The 17,296-nt window shown below is 38.1% G+C and overlaps 1 protein-coding gene across 30 annotated transcripts in view; it reads left to right on the top strand.

Moving 5' to 3' along the window:
- The window catches only part of ARPP21 (cAMP regulated phosphoprotein 21), a 654,082-nt gene that overhangs the window by 251,229 nt on the left and 385,557 nt on the right, over positions 1-17,296 (top strand). The gene's annotated exons all lie outside the window — the stretch shown is intronic.

Genomic DNA, 17,296 nt, shown 5'->3' with positions numbered 1-17,296 from the left:
AAGAGCAATACAAGTTGAGTACCGTAGCTTTAGCAAGACTCTTGTCGTGGTTTCTCACAGTATTCTTTTAGTCAGACCAAGGAGACACGGATTGTAAGTGTGGACTACATGGTGGCTGAGAAACTGCCTGGCTCACCAGCCTCAGTGGAGTGGTAGCATTTCACAGCCTAGCTGGTTGTCACCTGGTTTAAAAAGAAAATAATTCTCCATCAATCTGGTTAAGTACCGGAGCAGGGCTCAGACTGATTGTGAAATCTTCATACTGGAGTTTTGACAGAACTTGACTAGACGATGTCCTGGGCAACTGAATCTAATATTGAAGCTGGCCTTGCTTTGAGCTGAAGGTTGAGCTGGATGTCTCCCAGATGTCCCTTTCGACCTAAAATTTTTCTGTGATTCTGAATTGTCTCAGTAGTTTCAATAGTCAGCCAAACCAAGCCTGATTGTTGAGTTTTGTCATGCCCACTCACTGCACGGATTGCTGTGATCGGAAAACAATATTAGATGCAGGTAATCACTTCAACATTCAATGTGCATGGTGAACGGCGTATCATTACCAGAAACTGCATCATTAAATATGTAAAAGGCCTTGCTAATCACTGACCATTGTTAAAGATTCATATAGTCTAAATTCTTTCCCAGAATTTTAACAACCTGCCTCTTCAATTAAAATAAAATAAATGCATCAGAGCACAGAGAATCATCAAGTGCAGAAAATTACAGTTGAAAATGGACATCCTTACTTGATTGAAAAAGTCACCTAATCAATGGGATCATTGAAGTAGTGTATAATCAAGTAACAGGGAATGTTCAACAGCTTTCCTCTGCATGAAAATTGTGAATAGAATTTAATTTTTCCTGGACTGAATTTCCTTTAACCACCTTGAGTCATATTTCAGCAACACCATTGTATGAACTCTGAGCTGTTACTACTAATCAACCTAATGAAAAATTTGCTGAAGCCTGTACAAAAGTCTTTAGGAAAAAAACAAGAGGTAGGTTTCATATGTGTATATAAAATTACTTTTGTTCAGAGTTAGAAAAGCTCCTTAAGAGCTAAAGGGTAGCACTTAAAGCTATCCAACCCAGACATATCAGTTGAGGAAATGTATTGATGGATATTTACTTTTTGTGCTGGATCACTGCAGTATTTAAGAACTCCATAAGGAAATACTTCTGTTGAAACCCATTAACTTTTGATTCAGTGAAGGCCCTCTTGATAAAAGCTGCTGTTGCCACCAGCGGCTCTGGTGCTTCCTTTGCAGATGATTTTATGATATATTAGGTTATATATTAATTTATGTCACCCTGAATCCTACCCTCGGAGTAAGCTTTCTGGAACCAGCTCTGCTGGTTTTCCATAGCTCTGCTACTGACTTTCATGAGACTTTTGGATTCACACTAAATATAGGATTGGTACCAATGGGACTGTATGTCATTTCTGTAAGCCACTCTCTTCTGTAATGGTTACAGGAGATAACAGCAGCACTATAGTTATATTTGTTGGTTTAAATGACAGAGGTTTGTTTTGGTTTTGCTTTGTGGTTGTTGTTCCAGCATTGAAGTAAGAAAAACTTCCCAGTAGCTTCATCGTATGTTCGATCTATGAAGTTGCATTGATTGTCAGGTGTGAGCATTCTGACAGCTGTGAAATGAGTGGATGCTGTGGTGCTAAGGAATGAAGGATTTGGAACTGCAGGAGTTCTAGGGCAAGGAGTGTGCTTCTTATTGTTTTTTTTTTTTGAAAGTGGCAGATGTGGTTATGAGTGAAGATTACTATTATTTCAGTGTATCCACCCTGAAGTCTGTCACTATATACAAGATGGTATTTGAAAGAAAAGGTTGATGTGCACGATAGGTAAGGCTCTGAGAGAAAACCATACTATAACAAGGAGTTAGCAAGCTTGTACCTGTCTGCCTTTTACTAAGTAGTTATCAGAGCTTTTAGAAGAGAGATTTTCAGATATGGAAATGGAACTGAGTATTAGGGGCATATACAATTTGGCAATAGGAGATGAATCTCTGCCTCTGACAGACACACTTCAGTGAGGTTTTAATTTTATCATACCTTGGCTTTCTTGTGGACTTAGCTAGCAAATGTTAATACTGTACTCAGTGTTTGGTTGGTCAAAATGTTTCTTCTCGAGATTGCAAGTGGTGGACGTAACGAGATGTTTCGAGATTCATTTCTGAATTTGAAAAGTAAACTGCAGCAGTCTCAGTCTTCAGTGAGCAAGCTCTGAAGGGCAGAGAAGCCTCATTTGTTATGTAAAAAAAAAAAAATACGTTTTTTTTGATATTGTGATTAGATTGTTATGGAAAAGCATCATAAAATGTAATGTAGAATCTTGTAAAATGCTAAAGCAGTTTTAAAATGCCACCAAAAAGTTTTCTAGTTCTCCAATTAAAAGTTATTCCTCTCCAGTTTTACCCTGATTGTGGGGTAAATTCCTTGGAACCTTATTTGTTTCATTCCACTAAATTCATCTAGACTCCTCCATAACATGAACAACAGATGACCCCAAGGGGCCTGAACTTACTTTGACTGCTATTTTTACCCTATTGGAGACTTAGTGATTGAAGTTCAGTGTCATGTACTGAGAATGAAATCTGTCAAACAGTTTAGAAAAACGTGGCTAATTTAGCAGTGTTAGATAAAACAACTCCTTTTGCTTTTTCCTCTGAGAGTAATAGCCTCTATTTTCAGCACAATTGGCCTTTGGCAACTGTTGGTTACATGGGAGGGTATTTTTGGAAAAGGAAGGAAATAAAAAAAGGATTAAACCATGGGGAATTGCAAGGGAGAGAGAATGCTGAAGAACAGAACTGCTAAGGAAGAAATAGCTTTACAGCAAGTTCCTGGACTATAGCTTTTTATTTCTCTTGTGTTCCCTATATGGGTTCAAAATAGGTCAGACACAAAAATGCACGCTTTATCTTACCATTGTGGTTTAGCCTCAGCTGGCAGCTCAGTACCATGCAGGTGCTTGCTTGCTCCCCACACCGCTCTCCACCCTTCCTTGGGATGTGGAACAGAATCAGAAAAACGTAAAACCTGCGGATTGAGATAACAATAGTTCAGTAATTGAGGGGGAAAAAAGGTAAAATATAATAATAATTTTAATGAAAAGGAGAGGGAGAGAGATGATGAAAATCCAAGAAAAAAATGATGCACATTATAATTGCTTACTACCCACTGATGGATGCCCAGCCTGTACCACAGCAGAGACTGGCACCTCCTAGCCAATGCCCCCCAGTTTTTATAATGAACAGACATTTTATGCTATGGAATATCCCTTTGGCTAGCACAGGTCAGCTGTCCTGGCCATGCTTCCTCCAAGCTTCTTTGTACCTGCTCTCTGGCAGAGTATGGGAAACTGAAAAATCCTTGACTTAAGGTAAAGCACTGCTCAGCAACAGCTAAACCATCTGTGTGTTATCAACATTATTCTCATCCTAAGTCCAAAACACAGCCCTGTATCAGCTACTAAAAAAAAATGTCAACTCTATTACACGCAAAACCACTTGTGTCATGCCAGGTTCCACGTTTTCCAGTACCTTTTCTTCCTTCAATTCATATACACACAGGTATCATTCCCTTAGTTTATGGACCATCCTTACTAAACTCCATTGAGTTCATTTAATTCATGACTTCATGCTCTGTGTCAGAAATGGCTCAGGGCAGGAAAGGTGGTGCGTAGTGTTGGGTTGCTGCATGCTGAAGCCAGTTCTGATTCTATCACTGTTATGCTTTTCTGGTTTCATTAAAGTTCATTCTTCATTAATGTGGTGATTGAAGAGGAATTGGGTTCAGATCCTCAAGTCTGGAGTGGCAGAGACAGGTACCATGAGGTGATGGGCAACTAGCTGCCATAAAAGTGATAACATATAACATTATATAAGAGTTAACGTAATTTAATTTATTGGTTATTTTCACCCAAAATCAAATCCCCTTGAGGCACACTTCAGACTCCCATCATCCCACATTACCTACCTAGAGCACCAAGGTCCTTGAGAAAAAGCAACCCCATGGATAGGCAGCGTTTGCCTGAGGCAGAAATAACCCAGCATATTTTTATGTGCACTACAGTAACTTTATCCACTCCTGCAGTATATAAAAGTTTTGATTGGGCAGTGTCAACCAAATTGGCAGCTCCTGTAGTGTTGACTAATCAAATGGCTTTTGTTAAATGTGTGTCCCAAGGTTTAAAGGTTCCTCCACCAATTGCTTTCAGTGTCATCTTTAGCAATCCATCATATAATTAGATTTTCCTTGAGGCTGGTGTGTGTGACACACCTACTCCATGCCACGTTCTTTAGGCTAGGTGTCTATGAAGTTGTTTCAGAAATGAGTCCCACTGTCTCACTTTTTTTTCTGGGGTATCATGTCACCATAAGCTTTGCTTTTCAAGGCCCAGGATAGTGTTCTGGGCAGTGGCATGGGACACAGGATCTCTGTCTGGCCATCCAGTGGCTGCTTCCATCACTGCAAGTACATGGCCCTGGCCCTGGTGGGTTTTAGGAGTGTGTTATGGCCAATCTGCCAGGCCCTCCCAGGTTTTACCACAGACACCATCCTCCACACAAGCTTTTCCTGCTTCATTGCAGCTCATGTTTCACATCCATGGATAACCTTTGTGAGAGTGTCCATGGATAAGTTCTACCCCTCTGTCATGGCCCCATCTGTGTGTTACATCCCTTCCTTTATGGCCCAAGGTGTCATGGGCCCACTGAGGTAGAAATAATTCACACTTTTGATACATCTGAGACACTTCAATTTTAGCAGCCTAATCTACCTGTTGGTTAATCTAATGTTCTTCAATGGCCTAGGTCTTGGTACATGGGCATCCATGTAGTGTACCAGGTTCTCTACCAGGGCAGCAGTATCTTGCTACAGTCACATAATCATTAAGGTTGGAAAAGACCTCCAAGACTACGGAGTCCAACTTTTGACCAACCACCACCACGTCAACCTAAACATAGCACTAAGTGCTACTACATCAAGTAGTTTCTTGAACTCTTCCAGGGATGGTGACTCCACTGTGTTCCTGGGCAGCCTTTTCCAATGCCTGACCTGATTGCTGGATAAAAGGCATGTGTGATAGGAAATGGATTAATCTTTTAATAGTACATTTTTCATTGTTAGGCTTCAGTGTTGTAACTGAAGATGCCTTGAAAGCTCAAAGTATGCAATGCAGGGCGATGATGGAAATCTTGTGCTGGTCATTTCCTAATTCTGTTTTACTCTGTTGGTACTTCTCAAAGATATTTTTACTACTTTAATTAGTACTTTCATTAAGTGCATAGTGATGCTTAGGGAAAAATCTGTTCAAATGTTGCTTATGGTAATCTCCCAGCCAAATGCAGATCTGACTCACTAAGTCTTTCTGTAAATTATAATAAAAAGCATGTAGATGTGTCACTTAAGGACATGGTTTAATGGTGGACCTGGAAGTGTTAGGTTTACAGTTGTAGCCAGTCTTACTGGTCTTTTTCAGCTTAAATTATTCTTTGATGATATCTTTTGAAAAAAAGAAGGACCTGTGCTTCCCCCCCCCCCTTTATTTGCCTTTGACAGATATTCCAATCACAAAGAGAATGTCAAAGACAACTAATTCAGATTTGTTCCTGTTTTTTTCCACTCAGCTTTGAAGTTCATGACAGTGTAGAGTTAGTATGGAACATGAATAAAGAGGAAACATATGAGCAAATAGAGAAATAAAGAGAAAGAAATTATTCTTTCCATTGTTGTGGAGTATGCAACTAGGACTTCTTGAATTTTTAGCTGAGTTATGAACTTCTGGGTTAATTCATTTTTTATATGTTTCTTGGTCTTCAAAAATATGGATAATCTGATTTAATAAGATTAAACCTATTAATATTTGAACAGAATGTTAATAAAGAATTAAAGTCTTCTTTTGGTTCTATCAACACCAGTCCAGAATAACTCTCGATTTCTTAGAATATTTGTCCAGTAATGCAATAGCACAAAGAATTGAAGGTAAATTATGGTGCACTGCTTTTGAGGTCTTCAAAAGTACTTTCTTGCAAGATTAGATTATTTTTTTACCAGCTCACTAAATAGTTATTAACTGCACTTCAGTTTACACTAGAGGTTTTTATGAACAGTGATTAGATTGAGCTTTCAGCTGGAATGGGTCTTTCTTGTTCCATATCCAGTAACTGTGACTGAACTTTGAAATTAGCCCAGATCTGCAGAATGGCTGTTCAGTGATATATCTACTGAGATATTCTTCCTGCTTCCATGCAGAAAAGAGGACCTGACTTGCACACTATACGTAAAGCTGGTTTGATGCCAGATAAACTTGGATCCTTCAAAGTGCTTTCATGTCAGGATTAAGCTGCACTTAGGCTTTTATAAGAGTAATAAGTCATCCAATAAAAACAAAACCAAACCCAAAAAAAACCCCCAAACCAATCACAGCCCATGGGGAGTCCTCTTTTTCTAGGCTTTTTGGTTTTTATTTTTCTTCTATTCATTATCAGAAGCAAGGCATCCTTCCTCATTAGCCAATGAGTATCTCCAAGCTGCTCCTGGAGTTCCACTGGTTAGTTCCTTGATTTACTAATAGTTTTCCGGCCTTTTTCTTAAGGGTACATATTCTGCCAGTTCAGTTATAGAATTGGTTGGACATGAAAAACTACAGGAGAGAGCTGCAACCAAATAACATCATAGTGCTGAGCCAGTTTTCAAAGTAAGAAGGTGAACCTACATAGCAGCCCAGTGCTGGCAGCTCTGAGAAACACTGGCTTTTTGCACATTCACTGTTGGTTAACCTCTGTTTCATGATTAGAGACAGAGTTATTGTCTCCAGTAAAAGTTAATGATGTTAAGAGTCATTAGTGCAGAGCTGCTTTTCAGTAAGAAGTCATAGTGTAGGGAGGTGAAGTGGTATTTGTGTATGACCTTCACTAAAATCTTCTGACAAAGTTACCTGCTATTTCTAGAAATTTAAAGAAATTCAAAATAACTATAAATGAATTGTAACATGTTTCCTATGTGTTCTAGCTATCTGTCATAATTATGTGATGGATGGAAATGCACTGATCTCTGACTACTACTTGAGCCTGGTTTTAAAATGGATGATGTCTTAGTAAAGTTTCTCTTAGAAAAAGTAAATTTAATCCCCAAAATAGCCCATAAACTGGTTTTTGCAGCTTATTAGAGATTGTCCTAGTAGTTAACTTCCCAGGGCTTTGCCTGAGGCTGAAGTGGTTTCTAACAATCCATCATTAACTTCTATGACAACCGCAGGTAGGCTGTGATTGTCAAGATTAGTCATGACATACTGTAGACCTCCTACTGTCATTTTAAAAAATGCAGTTACACCAGATTTTGCACCCTTGCTAAATGACTGGGTATGAGAATGAATGTGAAACGAGTTTATTTTACACACTCTTGCAGGCAACTCTTTGCTGTGTTTGTCCAAGCCCCTCCTTAGTGTCTTAAATATCTGCTACTGGAGTCATCCATTCTTCAGTATCGACGTCCTGTTGTCATCCATGCATCACAAGTGCTCCAGTTTTTAACCCCAGATATCTGCAAATCCCTAGAGGAGAATCAGAATCTGTAAATAAACCTGATGAACTGGAAATAGTTGTAAATATATAATGAACTGTCACTCTCCTATTGAGAAGAAAATATGGATATGCAACTTTAGCTTCTCAAAGTTAAAATCCATTTTTAAGCATGTGCTTCTAGTAACACATCTCCTATAAATTGTTCCAGCTGCAAGTAATTTAGGCATTTTTTGTGCTTTATGTTATAACCAGGAGAGAGGGTTAGCATTACAGACCTGAGAACTTCTCTCTCTTTTCTGGAATGGGTTCATAAGAAAACTATATTGTCCTCCTTCCAGTATCTCCCTGTAGGTCCTGAACATAATAAATACATCTGGTAATCTAGATGTTTATGTACCAATATGACTCCAGTGGGATAAGTCATATTATGTCACATCAAAAAGGTCTGATGTCAATTATTTGAATGGGAAACTGTACTAGTTTGAAAACAAACCAGTGGGAGACACCAAGTCAGAATAACAATTTAATGGGGAAATTAAAGAAAAGAAAAAAAAAAAAAAAAAACTAAAAGAGAACACTGGTTCAAACTGACAGAGTCAAGATACAGCCGGAGTCCCTGTTAGGCAGGGTGGTGGTAGCAGTCTGGTAGAATGGTGGCTGCAGTCCTCTGAAGCAGTGATCCTGTAGAAAAGGGTCTGCTCTTCCTCAGAAGGTCCAGTGGTGGCTGTGTAGCTCCTGTCCTCTGGAAATCCAGTGGAAAGGGTTGTCTCTGGTGTTCAGAGTCCCAGATCATATCCAGGATAGAATGCTTGGTTCCTCCCTCTGGGTGGAGCATCTCACAATGGGGTAATGAGTCATGAGGCCAAGTGTTGATTAGGCTCGTTAACAGAAGATAGTCCGGAGGGAGTTATCTCTGAGTCATGTGGCAGGACAATGATGGGCCATTAACAGCAAGATAGTCTGGGGGGAGGAGGCAAGGAAACACTGCCCCACCTGATTTCCACAGCTCATGACGATGGTAATAGAATACACCTCAACCCAGGACAGAAACTTTCCTGAGAAAATGTCTTTATAACTGTATTTATACTGTGACATACTATATTTTTACTTCTCTATTGTGCAGGAAGAAAACCTATACTTTTCTGGACTGACTTCATTATTAAATATGCAGAACATTCATAAACAATTTGAAGAAAAAGAATTTTAATTTCTGTGAATAAGTGTTGGTATTTAAACTTTTTTTTAAGTTGAGAATTTCCTCAGGGCAGAAAACCTACTAGTGCTGTTCCTACATTGAGTCAAGATTGACAGGAAGATGATGCCTTTCCATTCTGCTAGGATGCAAAACTTTGTAGTTACTCATATGTTTGGGCCAGTTATGCATGCCGAATGGAAAATACCTGAAAGTTAAGGAAACTGTGGTATGATAAACTGAAGAACAAAGCACGCATTTGAGGAGAAGAGCACACTTCAAGAGCAAACTGAAGTATTACTTCAAGTGATGTGCAACTGATGAAATTAACTGGAAATTACAAAGAGTAAGCCGATCATGATGGTACATAGCATGTCTCTTTCTGGGAAGATATGATGAGGGAATGCAGATGTAAAGAGATGGCCTTGAAGGCAGCCAAAGTTCAACAGGCACCATTTTCCTATGTGTCTGTGTAACAAGTGCTGAAAAATCAACTGCTTGTCCACTAGAATTTTTAGCTGCAGTACCAACTGTAGTGCATAAAATTGCCAGTCCTGACTCACCTTAAGATTCAAAAGGCAGAACAACAACAATGTAAGGAGAATCAAAGGACTGAAAGAACCTTAAAAAGGTCATCTAATTCATCCCTTTGTCCCCAAAGCCCCCCAAGACATTTTAAAAACATTCCTGAATTTGATCTGATCATTTTTTAAGACCAAAACCTTTCCAGCTAGAGATTCCATAAAGTCTTAAACAATCTGTAAAATCTGTAACCACCCTTACTGCTACAAAGTTTTTTTTTTCTTTCTTTTTTCTTCCCCCTTCTTTTACTGTAATTTAAGTTCTTCACTTGCCCCATCTTCAGTTAGGACAAGAAAACCAATTTGTTTTCATTCCTTTCTGCTATGCTTATTATGTTATCCCACTTTTCAGCCTTGTCTTGTCTAGATTAGATAACTACTATTCCTTCCCCTTTTCCATATAGATCATATTTTGTAGACCTCTTTCTCATTGATCTATTCTGGGCTGTTTCCAACTGGAACATGTAATAGAGATTTGACTAGCTGCACCATAAACAAGATTACTGAGTATAACTTGCCAACAATAGTTTTATTTATGCATGTCAAGATTATATTTGTCTGTTGCTTAAAAGCACAACATTCTTGCCTCACCCTAGCTTGTAATTCATAATCACCAACATCCTCTCTATGCCTTCTGCAAAACAGATAATAAATCACTTTTTATGTTTGCAGAGTTTGCTTATTTTTGTAGGAAGTTGTCTTTATTGATTAGTATATTTTGTTTTTAAATTCCAGCTTTCCAATATTTTTGAATTGTAACAATGGTTCAAACATCCTTAAGTCACCTCTACACTGTTGTCATTTGCATGTTTAATGAGCATACTTCTCATTGCATCATACAAATTTGATTAGTTGTGATTTTCAGTTGCATGGGAAGAAGACTCCTATCTTGTGGAGTTTCATCTTGCTATACTTTAATGCTGAGCCATTGGTAATTATTTAGAGCACATTTTTCTGTCATATAGCTATATATATACATACAGTTATAACAGTTTCATTTAACATGTTTTGGTTTTAGTCACATAGTATAAAAATATTATATGAGAGAGTGTCAAAAATCCTACTAATAAACAAATGATAGCCATCTTCCTCTGTATTCAGATATTCCTATCTACATAGGTACATACACAATAAGATGGCATTTTGCATTTATATAGGAATAGTGTGAAATAGGGAAGGTGGTATTCCAAGCAGAGCTTTCTGCTCATAGGGGAATTCTGGAACTGTTTTGTTGGTGGAGAAAGGAGTTTTGATAGAAACTGCTAGAAATGCTGTTTTCTTTTCCCAAGAATTAAGGTGAGGTAGTTGAAGTTTGCATCACACTGCTGTGTGAAGGAGTGCAGCAGTCAAATAATTAACAGCAGTGTCATTTTCATGAGAGATCTCTTTCTCTCTGCTTTTCTCTGTATATTTGGAATTTAATTGAACCAGAGAGTGAGAAGTTATGTATTAGATCTAGAAACAATAACGTTTCTAATAAGCTAAAGACACATAAAATACAAAAAGTTTTAAAAGCTCTCCTTTTTTTCTTGAGTTTGGAACAGTTTTAGCAAGTAAGAAGTTGTGCAAATAAGAAATAAAATGTCTGAGAGATGCAGTTTGGTGAGTTAAAGATTTTCACCTTTGTACCTTTCTAAAAATAGTACACCTTGCACCCTGCACATAATGACTGTGGAGTGTCACTGGTTTCAAGCAGTGCAGGATAGACACAAAATCATAGGATCCTTTAGGTTGGAAATGATCTCTTAGGTCATCAAGACCAACAGTTAACCTAGCACTGCCATGTCCACCACTGAACCATGTCCCTAATTGTTACATCTATATGACTTTCAAATACCTCTAGGGATGGCAACTCAACCCCTTCTCTGGACAGCCTGTTTCAATGCTTGGCAACCCTTTCCACAAAGAAATTTTTCATAATATTCAATCTAAACATCCTCTGGTGCAACTTGAGGTCATCTCCTCTTGACCTATCACTTCTTCCTTGGGAGAAGAGACCGACCCCTACCTGGCTACATCCTCCTTGTAGAGAGCAATGCAGCTGTTCTGAAGTGGCCCCAGGACAGGGATGTTTGTCCATATTTTCTGTCTGCTCATGGCTGCTGACCCACTCAAGGATTGCTAACTGTCTACAAATGCATGCATTTTCTATTTGTCTGCATCCTAAAGCCCGATCTTGGTCCTGGAGCCTCTACCTGTGAATTTGTGCTGATACATCAGCATAGCTGAGCAGGGGAGGTTTCCTGATCCATTTTGCAAGTTAAAATGTTGCTTATAAATTTTTGCTCGACACAGAGTCTTAATAAATGTTGGAAAGGTGGAACAGTATCTATAGAAGCATGCATTCTCCAGGCCTTTTCAGAGGGATCTAAGTGCAGGTAGCATCTTCACAGCAATCTGTCCCTCTCTAGAATTTCTGCTCTAGATGTGCTGTAGTTTGTACATATTTCTGCTAAATCAAAATATAGTGTAAAGTAGAATGTATAAAAGAAAAAAACAGAGGAAAAAGCCCATAAAATCTCTCACATTTTTAAAAAATATACAGTGACGTTATTTGCAATTGAGAACTGTAGTTATAAAATCCATTATTATTATCCATCTTCATTCAATAAGTACTTAACCAGGCACCAAATATTCACGATTTTTTTCTAATTTAGTGCTTTTGGAGGCACAAATACTACCATGCTCTCTCAAATTGAATGTCATAGCATGAAACGGGTCCAATCATTAACATTTATTTGGGAGAAGTTGTTTGAAAAGTACAAAATGACTTCTTTAAAAACTCTGATCAAGATAAGAGTTCTCTTGCTTATATGGTGCTACCTAATTGTAAAAATTAAATACAAGAATTATTAAACCCAGGCATTTCTAGATTCTAGATATCTACTGTTCAAAAGTGCTGTAGCAAGGGCAGTAACGTGTAAACACCGGGTTATTATCTTGCTTCATGTAATATGCAGCTGGGTAAATCAGGTTGTTTACAAGGTAGTTTTTACAAAGAGGTAAATTTCTCTTTCTTCAGTGAACAGGAACATAATTTGGTCCAAGTGATGTGTCTGTACTTAGTGAGGGGTAGTAGTGTGGGGGGAGGATTTTCCTGAGGGTGCATTGAGATGGCATTAGACAAATCTGTTGTGGTTTGTCTCCATTAATGTTCTCTTTCTGAAGAGGAGGTTACCTATGGGCAGAGGGCTTGGATGTTTAAAGGGTAAGTTTGCTTTTTTCCTTTTCCTTATCACGAGTATGTCTCATGTATGTCATGTGGGCTTTACTTGTTTTAGATTTGATGTGTAACAAACTGCAGGGAAATTCAGCATTACACTTTGATCTCTCTAATGTCACTCAGGAGGAACTGAAGTTGTAGGATGGGATCATATCTCTGAAACTGGTAATAAAACTGAAGAGATTAGCGTGGGGTTAAACCCGGTGATTAAACCCCAGTATTGAGAGAAGGAAGTGATTCTGTTCGCCTGTGGCTCATGGGGACCCCATCTCAAGTTGTGTTATATGTGACTGGCGGAATCCCTGGTGTGAGAGTACCTTGTATTTATTATTATCATTGATCATATATTCTTTTTTAATTTTAAGAAGAATAATTTCTTTCAACACTAGAGAAAAACACAATTTTGAGAACTTGACACTTCTTTCAAAGTAGAATTGAGCTTGAATTTCCCACTACACAAGTTGCTATGAATTTGCAGAGGGACTTCTATGTGGCAGGAACCAGCCTTTATATGATGTTTAAAACCCCCCTTTTTTTGCCTTTGATCCATGTCTGTATTCCCCTGACTCATCCACAAGGGGGACATAGTTCTAAACAAATACACAGCTTGTGGTTATTTTTGAATATGCACATTTCTAACCCTTCTTATTTTAAATGATTCACTTGGAATGCCTTGGGACAATCTCAAGACTGTGCATGCAGTCACTAAGGAAACTGTTTGACAGGAATACAGAAAAATGCCTTTTTCTAAAAAAAAAAAAATTATTATTTTTATTTTGGGGAACCTTCTTTTTTTGTTTACTGATGGAGATGAATTTGCTCACCTGAGTGTTATGAGTGACTTCTGATTACTCGTGTATATGCATGCACTGAAGAGATCATTATGTTTTCTTGTTTTCCAAAGAACACTACTTTGGCCTTCTTGAGAACGGATTGATATTTCTCCACTTGCTTCAGACATCTGTCTATAGACAGCTATCTGGTAATTAATCTAGAGGATGTGGTAATGAGCATTTCCCCCTCCCTATGTCTATCTTCTTTCCTAATAATTGGTTCTGTGTGAAACAAAGATTTGAATTATAGGATAGCAATACATGGGCTTATATAACAACTTGGCTTGGCTTCTGAACTCCAGAAAAAGTTTTCAGTTTGTATTAACAACTATGTTCTAGGGCTCCTAGAAAAATGAGAAGTATGATTGAGGCCGAGCTGACTGTGGGATCCGAGATTCTTTCTAACCTTATGGGATTAAAAAATGCAAGCCTACATGCAAGCAGACTCTCCTGAAAGGGAGGGTAGGGAATCTAAGAATGGTATCTCATTTTATAACCAATTTTGAGTGGAAGCAATCACTTTGCATTGTCTGGCTAAGTTTGACTTTTGGAAAGGGAATTTGGTACTTGGTTAAGCAGAACTGCCGTGGCTACTGACTAAAGAAAGGAAACTGTCACTGTAGCCTCTTTTTCATTCACTAGCAAGCCTTGGATTTTCCTATGAGATGTTAATACCAAATGTCTTTTTATGCTTGGTATTTAAAATGTAATTCTGCTTATATAGCTATCCAGTATCAGAAATGAAAGAGCAAGATATCATCTCTTTTCACCTAGCTGTAAATATTATATTGATGAACATTATTTTGCAGAATAAATTGCTGCGAGTTTACCTAAAATTACTCCCCAAGCCCACTCAGATGACTCATATCATCCACAGGAGACTGAATTAGATTGTCATAAATAATGGGCTTCACATTTATGTTTATTTTTCAGCATCTTTTTTGAAATTGTTCTTGTGAATGAGTGACATTTTTCCTATGTACATTTGAAGCTTGCTTTATTAGTTCATTTTCTACTTAAAAATCCCAAATGTCGAAATACAGACTTTTCCATCAACCCAGCAGGGAAAACATGGTATTTAAAAATTTCTAGCCATTTGAGATTTCTGGAATCTTCTCTAAGTTCTGGAACTACCAGTTGTGTTTAGAATTAACACCACCTTGGCAAAGGTTTGTTAAATCTATTCCCAAAATCCTTGTAGGTAAAAATTTGTAGAGCCCTGAGTATCTTTTTTAATCCTTTGTAATCCTTGCAGTTAAAAAGCTTTTTCCAGTAGCTAACCTAAACCTTCTCTGCTTCAAATTTAGCTAATCTTTTATTGTCCTGTCTCCTCACTAGACATGGGAATGACTGGTTACCTTTCTCTTCAAAGCAACCCTTTACATTCTGTTATCATATCTTTTCTCCTGTGATCCTCTTTAGTTTCCTTTTTCTCCCCCACAGATCTTTTATTTCATGTAGCTCCGCTCTGCTCTCTCGTTTGGCTTCATCCTTCTCAATCTGAATGCAGCATTACATCTGAAATCTCAACAGTATGGAACAGAATAAATAATTGTCATCCTTTTCTTGCATAGGATATTTCTGTTAATGCATGTCAAAGTGATAGCTGCCTTTATGTATTATCCTAGAAAGGAGTCAATGGTCTGTGTTCCTCTACAGCTTCAAATCCTTTTCTTCAGAAGAGTTGCCTACACTAATTTCTCAGTTTTGCACTTGATTTAGCCTTAATAAATGCAGTACTTTGCATTTGTCTTTACACATCTTTTTCATTGGTGACATTGGATTATTTTTTCTTTCTTTCACTGTAACAGCAAACCATTCCAGCTTAGTGTCATCTGTATGTTTGTGTGTGCTCACTTAACTTCTTGATGAAAATAATTAATAGAACTGGACTTCTGCAGGGTCTGAGCTCAAACAGTCTCCCTTGACACAGAACTGCTGACAAAAATCTGTTTTAATTTGGCCCTTTATTATCAACAGTAAGTGCTCTGCAGCATAAACAATTCCAAGTTGGCAGCAGCAAATCTTCAGTTTATGTCATTTATGACACCTGGTGCAATCTTTCAAGACAGTGTTCTGCATGAAAGTACATTTTATAGTCAAATAGAGTGACTTGATCAAAATCTCCATCATCAATGGTTTGTTTGCTTTGAAAAAGCGTCGCTGGCAATCTAAAGACACTAAGTCAGCCTAGATGTTCCTCAAGGGATTATATGATTGACACGTCTGTGTAAAATGAAGACTTGGCTTATTGAAATGCTTCTTCTGTCCCATGTTCTAAAGAGACTTCCACCACTTCTGTTTTCCTAACCCAATGATGGAGGCAGCTACAACATGGAGAAATTAAGAATAGCTGTGCCAAGGTCAGGCAATGTGTCCCTCTAGCCCATGATCCTCTCTCCAGTAGTGGTCAGGAGCAATGCCTCAGTAAAATCACACGTGCAAAACCAGACAGTTAGTAATGATTGTTCCTCCTCACCTCTTCTGCCCAGGTAATTTCTCAGCTTCCAACAGTTTATGGTCTCAAGAGCTTTCCTCAGCAGAGGTAATACTATTGTATAGAAAACTATTCCTGCTTTTGTACAGATGATTTGATTGATTCAAATCCACAATCTCACATTTATCTGGATTAAGCTTTGCTTATTTTCTTCAGTCTATGCTAGATTCAGAACAAAAGGCAGGATGTAGAAGTTTGACATTTTCAAAGCAGGCACTGTCAAAAATCTTTCCTCCCTGCAATTCTTTGCTCTATGCACTACATACTGCAGTCTCAAACTTTGCCTATTGATCTGGCCTGGTTTGTTTAATCTGAGCACAAGGACAGCAATATTGATGAGGAGAATGTGAAATATTTGCCCCCTGTATGGCATCTGTACCAGTAATTACACTCCCTTTCATCAAAATATATCTGAATAGTGTCACTGTAAATCCTCATTCATTGTCAAATGATTTCCTTGTTATTGTTGTTGCTTTCCTCCCATTTTTTAGCAACAGCTTTAAAGGGAGTGTTTTTTATTGGATTAATTTTAGACACTACTTTGAACTTGTTTTTTCTTAGTTCCAGAACTTTTTGAATAGTATGTCATGCATTTTATACTGAACCTAGCATGCAAACTTGAATTATCTGTGAGGAATTTTTTTTCCCCCCATCTGTTTTTTGTCGCTTTGTTTTTGTGGAGTGGTTGGTTGGTTGGTTGGTTGGTTGGTTTTTTGGACTTACTTATTCTGTGGGGATTTAAGAGTGAGATAGGATGGCAAAGGCTTGTCTCTAGCTGCTCCCACCATTCCAACCACATTGGCAGAATTCTCCTTGCAACGCTACCACCCAGACAAAGGGAAGCAGACTGTTCTAGCACAACTGTATGCCATATCTGACTGATGTAGCTTAACTAAATACTAACATTTTGCAGGTGTTGTGTTACTTGTGGCATGTAGGGGTTGGTTTTAGTTTTTTGTTTCCTCCCTTGGTTTTTTTTCCTTGCCGACTTGTAGCTCATAAACCTATCCTAGTGAAAGTTTATAATAAGGACCTGTATAAAACTCCCCACATTGACTGCAAAATTAGTTTCAAGTTATTGTATCTTATCACTTTTTAAATTTATTTATCTTTCTTGCTTGTTGGTTTTCTGCTGGATTAGCTAATTGAACAGGCCCATCGAGGGGTCAAAGAAGTGTGGAGCCAGAACAAAAGGAAGGGAAGTAAAGTGTGACAGGGGAGAAATGGAGGGAGCTGCTTGCTCCTGTACCTATTTTGGTAGCAGTAAAACTATACAGGCTTTGCATCTTGTCAAACTGCACCCTAAAATACGCTGATTTACATGTTGGTTTTCCCAGTCACTGGAAATAATGATCTTCCAGGGAGTATTAAGCCACAGTGAACTTTAAGCCAATTTATTTCTGAATGAGAGCATTCCCATAGGTATGT

Source organism: Aphelocoma coerulescens, chromosome 2 (assembly GCF_041296385.1).
Source record: "Aphelocoma coerulescens isolate FSJ_1873_10779 chromosome 2, UR_Acoe_1.0, whole genome shotgun sequence".
NCBI lineage: Eukaryota > Metazoa > Chordata > Aves > Passeriformes > Corvidae > Aphelocoma > Aphelocoma coerulescens.
This window is presented reverse-complemented; position numbering and strand designations above follow the sequence as displayed.